The following is a 7,131-nucleotide window of genomic DNA, read 5'->3' as shown; positions in this document are numbered from 1 at the left end:
GACGGAGATTTGTCTTCCAACAAGACAATGATCCAAAACATAAAGCAAAATCTACACTGGAATGGTTCACAAATAAACATATCCAGGTGTTAGAATGGTCAAGTCAAAGTCCAGACCTGAATCCAATCGAGAATCTGTGGAAAGAACTGAAAACTGCTGTTCACAAACGCTCTCCATCCAACCTCACTGAGCTCAAGCTGTTTTGCAAGGAGGAATGGGCAAAAATTTCAGTCTCTCGATGTACAAAACTGATAGAGACGTACCCCAAGCGACTTACAGCTGTAATCGCAGCAAAAGGTGGCGCTACAAAGTATTAACTTAAGGGGGCTGAATAATTTTGCACGCCCAATTTTTCAGTTTTTTATTTGTTAAAGTTTGAAATATCCAATAAATTTTGTTCCACTTCATGATTGTGTCCCACTTGTTGTTGGTTCTTCACAAAAAATTACAGTTTTATATCTTTATGTTTGAAGCCTGCAATGTGGCAAAAGGTCAAAGTTCAAGGGGGCCGAATACTTTCGCAAGGCACTGTAAATACAGTTATTTTATTTCATGTATTTGATGAACTATATGAATTGAGTTTTTGTTTTTATATTTTCCTTGAAGCTTTGGTAATACTGTTTCGTTTTGACCTGACTTCTTCTTTTCTCCGCGAGATAGAAGAATTTTAGAAAGTGAAGAGAGCCCCCAGCTGCAGCAGTGCATGGATCACACGGAAAATTTGCTATCGTAGGTTAGCAACGATGCTTTTGGGAAACGCACCCCAGCTCATGAAGTTGAGAAGCTCATATACCAACAGGCCTTCACACTGGGAAAGTTTTTATGATAGGTTAAAATAATAAAATGAAGGATGAGAGAATTCAGTTTCAGGGTCCTGGTATTGTTCATGCAAGTTCAATGTCACTGTGACATACTTGAATGGAACAGCCATTGTTAATGTTATTAGTAACACCTGTGCTTTTCTAGGACAAGTCAAAATGTCTGCAGTGATAAAGGTCTATCACGGATGTGGACTAGAGAAAAAATGGCGCTATGCTGTTATTTCTTGAGTTGGAGTCATTTACATAAGTCCACGAAGTTGTAAATGATACAGCTTCTTATCAAACACTTTACTGTCAATAACCTCTGTCACAGTCGATGCACTCATTACTGGCGAGCCACATCTTTCTTTAAAGACGGAGAGTGAGTCCAGATGAGTCCCAAAAATGTGTTACAGCACTTGTAGCTATTTAGGTGAAGGGGAAGACTCCACTTAATTGGTTGTTTTCATGTATGTCTGCACTACAGACTCTCTCAAAATGTGCAATAAAAAGGCTCACAATGAAACTAGCATGGCTTTTCAATGCCAAGAAAGCCCATTCCTAATTTCTTGTTTTGTAATGTAGAAGTTCACTCCAAACCCAACATTTACATGACTTGTATTATTGATTTGTGCTGTAATTAAAGCCTCTCACATTCCTGTGGATCAGTGATGATCCTCCTGTTCATTATATATCTTTTGATTATAGGACATTTGATCCTGCATTGATAACGATGAATACAGTTTACAAGACGTATCAGATGAAGGTATCTTCACGTTTGTATGATTTTTTCAGGCTGCCATCATTGTCACAGGCAGGATGGGTTATTTTAATGTAAGTCAATAAATAAGCTGGATGAGGACTTTGATTTACAGCTTATGAATTATTGGATGTGAGTGCAGATGCACTTCATTAAAACAAGTTATTGATGGTGTGGTTCAGTATATGTCACTTGATCTATATTCTCCACCTGCAATGTCTTTATTTCCAGCATATCAATGCTGAAATACTAGCCATATACTGTGCACAGTTGTTGCACGGCTCTGCAATCCCACCTCCCCCACCTCCTCCCCTTCTCTTACCGTCCTGAAGAGGGATGTCAACTGTTCAGGAAGCAGAAACCTCGCAAAGCAGCTCAGCTGGACTCTGTCTCCCCATCCACCCTGAAGCGCTGTGCTGATCAGCTGTCTCCGGTGTTCTCAGACATCTTTAACCGCTTAACATTCCAACAGCCTGAGGTCCTGGCGGCAGCTTTCCGTATGTGCACACAGCTGATATGTTAACTTCATACTACTTTGACCAATGCAAACCATTTCAAGATGCAATCACCACAGCGGTTACAATCAACGCCTCTGTCAGACCACCCAGTGTAAGCAAAATTGACGCGACTCACCTATGAAGCCTCATAGTAATCCACCAATCGATTGTATTCCAACAAAAATGGTCTTGTTACGTTGTCAAAGGTCCAGACGATCCAATCCAATAAAAACATTTAGTCCAAAATAAATTATTCCGTACATAAATCCCCGGGGACTGCTGCCGCATCGTTTCATATTTGCCGGCAGACGTGGCTCGTATGTCATTATAACCGTAATAACACCGATTCGAATGTAAACAACTACGATAGCTTGTATTCAAATTAGCTGCTGAACTCTGACCTTTCAAGTGACACCAAATCCGACCCAATAAGAGCTCACATGTTCGTTTCACAGCCTTCAACAGCCAACGAGAGCCCGCGCTGCAAGGAAGGGCCAGCCCTTATTATTTCATGGGTGGGCCGAGCCAATTGCAAGCAATTGTGCTGATGACTGGCACTTCATGTAGCCAATAAAATTCTAAAAATAACGATATACAGGTAGGAAGTTCATGATCTACCAGCAAAAAAACACATCTGCGTCAAGCTACCAGCTGATACGGAGCGATGCAGCAGCAGCCAAGGGGCGGTGTTGTTTTAGAACAAATAAGCTAACCTGTGTAAAATAGTCATTTATCATGGTATTGGTATGAAATTTAAACTAGGATTAGGTAAGGCTTTATGCTGTGACCCTACAGTGTTTTCCAGCTAATAAGTCCCAGCTATAGTTGTCTGCATGCATTTGTTAGCAAGCATTTTCAAGCGTAAATGAAAAATATATTACTTTTAGTGTGTTTAAACTTATATTAATCAATTCCAGTAGCACTTACAATCATTTTGGGTTAGACACTCCAGGGTGTTATGTTTCAGAGAAGCCCAAAACCATGCATATACTCCAAATGGTTCAAGAACTACATTCAATTTACTTTGGATATGCCTTGAATAGGCGCTTTGCATGAATTTTACAGGAACGTTAAGTTAATGCCTCACTGGAGACATGCCATGTGCCATCCTGCTTCAAAGCTTCAACCTTCATCCCTGTCCCCAAAAAAACGAGGACCGCAGGACTAAATGAATACAGACCCGTCTGTAGTCTGTCTGAAGTCTTTTAAGCGCCTTGTGTTGTCCCACCTTAAATCCATCACAGACCCACTCCTGGACCCCCTGCAGTTCGCCTACAGAGCCAACAGATCTGTAGATGATGCAGTAAACATGGCCCTTCATGTCATCCTCCAACACCTAGACTCCCCAGGAACCTATGCCAGGATCCTGTTTGTGGATTTCTGCTCCGCTTTCAATACCATCATTTCGGTCCTGCAGCAGGACAAACTCTCCCAGCTGAACATGCCTGACTCCACCTGCAGGTGGATCACAGACCTGACAGACAGGAAGCAGCACATGAAGATGGGAAAACATGTCTCTGATTCCATGAAGCACCGGTTCTCCTCAAGGCTACGTTCTTTCCCCTCTGCTCTTCTCCCTGTATACCAAATGATGCACCTCCAGTCACCAGTCCGTCAAGTTCCTGAAGTTTAAATGAAGAATGGAGAATGAGGGGGAGAGGCGTTCTTTCCACAGCTGTAAGCAGCTGCTGCCATTATTGTGTCACAGTCTAAGATGCAAAGAACATTGTCATCTAGAAAAAAGCTTTGAACCGCGAACATTTCTATATCTGATTTATTGAAGCATCTGCTGAAGCAGCACAGCGACGTGAAACTCCAGCAGCTGTTGTCACTGATGCTTGGACTCGTCTGGAGAGAGTGGCGTTAACGCAATGTTTTGTAACAGTAAAACAGCTGTTTAAAAGTCGGGATTTAGTTGCTTTATTTTTTTTATTTCAGCTGGTGGTGTTAAGGCCTAGGCTATATGCTTTGGAAAAACCACACTCCTTGCTGCTGTTATGGATATGATGTTAGTTAAAAAGTCGGGGGAGACTACTTTGTTTGGGGGCGAAGGGGGGTGGTAGGGAAAGCAGTGTTTCCCATAATTAGCCTATAATTTGGATATATATCAACGCCACATATTGATTTTCCAAATTTTACTAGGCGTATTTAAAATCATGTTTGATTGAGGAGCTGTACTGAGGAGCAGATATTCGTGCATATATTCGTTCTCTCTCCCTCTCTCTCGTGAACACCGCTGCACAAACCTGTCCAGCGTTACAATAACCCCCCCCCCCCCCCACTGGAAAGTAATATAGTAATGTAACTAGTTACTTTTATCACCCAGTAATAAGTAACAATATTACTTTTTTAAGGAATAATAAGTAACTAGTAATATATTGCAATTTCTGAGTAACTTGCCCAACACTGGTTACAGACAAAAGTAATCTGATTACAGTTAATGCGTTACCCCCAACACTGGTTATTACACATTATTACCATTTAATAACGCATCATATGTACAGTTAAAATGCATTATAATGTCATTCTAATTTACTCAAAGTAAATGTTTTGGGTGCTTTAAGTAAAGTAATGAAATTCCTGAGAGCAGATATAATACATTACAAGCTGGTTATAAGTCACTATAAGTCATCATTGTGATGCTTTGGGGCGGTGAAACTGGTTTGTTGGAAAATGGAACACCACATGGCTCCAGTCAGAGTCATCAGTTGGATTTAAGATCTTGCAGAATGGGAATAGTACAAGTAGTACAAATAGCACAGCATAGAGGTGCACAGTTCTCTAGTTTCTGTAATAAAGCAGAAAGAAACAAATGAATTCATATCTGTGAGTTGTTACTAACAGCCAGCATTAACTAATCTCAGGACTGTTAAATGAGGACAGCGCTCTGCGTGAATCACTAAACTGTTTTTGCTATAATATCACAGTGACAAGTTAACTGTGTTTACACTAAAACAAGGCAAACTAAATCGACTTCCAGCAGTATGCAATGCCATAGCACTTTTACAACTATTTTAAAATGTTCCATTTTTAAATGTAGAGAGGCAGAAACTGCTATTACTTACGTTGTTTATTTCTTCCTTCACATACATGGTTTGGTGATGGTATGGTAAATTTACTGTCTATAAATGCCAGAGGACTAAGAAATATCATTGAAAGGTATGCAGTTTTTAGTTTTTGTAAAGGCTGTAATGCTGATTCATTTTCATTCAAGAAAATGCCAAGAGGACACAACATTATGGAAAAATCAGTTGTGAGGGGACATATGGTTGGCACACGGTTCACTCAGTGGGGTTTGCTGTTCTCATTCGTTACTATCAAATGGCAAGGGAAACACAATCTATGCAACAACACCACACAGACTTTATTTATTATTATTATTATTATTATTATTATTATTATTATTTATAATTTATTTGGGTCACAACAGAAATACTTTTGTTTTGTTTCAATGATGGACTTTTCTTTCACTGATGGAATGATTTCCCAAAATACACATACATTTTAATCATTTTTATAATACATATTACAGTGATTATAATGCATTAGAAAATGGTTCTAATGTATTACAACTATGATCCTTGCCAATAAAAATGTCAGTGAGTGACCAGCAAATATGAAGTATTATGATACCTGACCTTAATATGTCTTAATATTATATTTAGGAATGCATATAATTATAGTTATATATTGCTATAAGCACAGTACAATGCATTATAAATTTCTTTATATCATATATACCAACTGGGTGTAACACTGAGACAAAAACAAAAACAAAAACCCGTACACATATTCCTTATGTGCATACACATATTCCTTACGTGTGTACATAATGCTGGCCAATAAAGCTGAACGGAATAATAAAAATAACTGTAACCACTGAGCCTCTAGAAGGTTGGAAAAACACAATTAAAAATGACCTTCTACATTTTTGGACTGAAAAGCTAATGTTAATCACATGCTCCCAATGTTTGGACTTTCCATCATAAAGTGATCACATTCCAGCATTTGCCAACAACCTTACAGCTGGCTATCAATTCCCATATCTGTGGAAGAGAATGACGTCTTTTTTCACTGCCAAATTTGAAGCTTCGGTTCATATACTGTAAGTAGAGCAGCAGTTTTGCCCTTGAAGCGTGAATGGAAATTGAGAGGCAGAAATCATCTGGGCTGTCTTGGCGGCTTCCTATAAGCCTGCCCTGTTCTCCTTCCCACTGCCTATCTCTCCCTCTGTGGGTCCCTATGTCTCGAGGACAGATGGTGGGTGTCAGCAGCATGCCAGTCCTCATGTCTCACTATGGGCCTCTGCCACGGAGAGAGATGTTTTTGCACAATGTCTGGGTGTGTCTTATTAAACCACTGAAGGAAGGTAAGAGTAAAGAAGAGGGAAGAGAAATGCATGGAGAGGGAAGTAAGGCAGAGAGAGGATGAGAGGGAATGAGATAGGAGGGAGAGCCATGCAGGGAAGGATGAGATGAAGGCAGATCAGTGAGATATGTACAGCAGTGAAGGAGTGACAAGGAAGGGAGAGATTAAAAAAACGAAATTGCATGGAGTGTAAAGGCAGGAAAGGATGAGAGTGCGAGGAATAGATGAGAGTCGGAGGCAGGGAAGAGAAGGAAGGAGGGATTTTCATGTCGGACTTCTCTGGCATATTCAGTGAAGCTGATTAGTCCGGTTTCCATGGTGATGTAGTGGGCTTGGGAGAGAGAGAAACAGGGAGACATTTGAGTTTTGATATCCTTCAATAAAAAATATCTCTTAAAAGAAAAAACCCATGAAGAACTCCACACAAACACACACACACACACACACACACATTGAAAAATACATTCGCTGCACCACAAAACCCACACATGGTGGCATCTAGAACACCACCAGCACACACACACACACTTGTGCAAATCACTTCACAAGGCACTGTGGGATTCCAGGCAAGGCAGGAAATATTTTTACTTGATGCAAATGAGGACAGAATTTGTCTGGAAACTCCATTGTGATTTGCCAAATGTCAGGTAGTAGTGGGACAGGAAGTTTAGTGTTTACCTGCAGGTGATGAAGGTCTCTGGAGGAG

The 7,131-nt window shown here is 40.2% G+C and overlaps 1 long non-coding RNA gene across 2 annotated transcripts in view; it reads right to left on the bottom strand.

Moving 5' to 3' along the window:
* Nucleotides 1-2,364, bottom strand: part of LOC123971726 — a 31,193-nt gene extending 28,829 nt beyond the window's left edge. The window contains exons 1-2 of one of the 2 annotated variants that reach the window (XR_006825265.1): nt 2,194-2,364; nt 1,883-2,051 (exon numbers count right to left, since the gene is read on the bottom strand). This is a non-coding gene — a long non-coding RNA (uncharacterized LOC123971726). Of the gene's footprint in view, nt 1-1,882; nt 2,169-2,193 lie in introns of those variants that run through there. The other variant, XR_006825264.1, reaches the window with a different exon arrangement.
* Nucleotides 2,365-7,131: the final 4,767 nt, after the last annotated feature.

This window comes from Micropterus dolomieu, linkage group LG05 (genome assembly GCF_021292245.1).
Source record: "Micropterus dolomieu isolate WLL.071019.BEF.003 ecotype Adirondacks linkage group LG05, ASM2129224v1, whole genome shotgun sequence".
Lineage (NCBI taxonomy): Eukaryota > Metazoa > Chordata > Actinopteri > Centrarchiformes > Centrarchidae > Micropterus > Micropterus dolomieu.
Note: the sequence above shows the minus strand (reverse complement) of the source record. Positions and strands in the feature narration are given on the sequence as shown.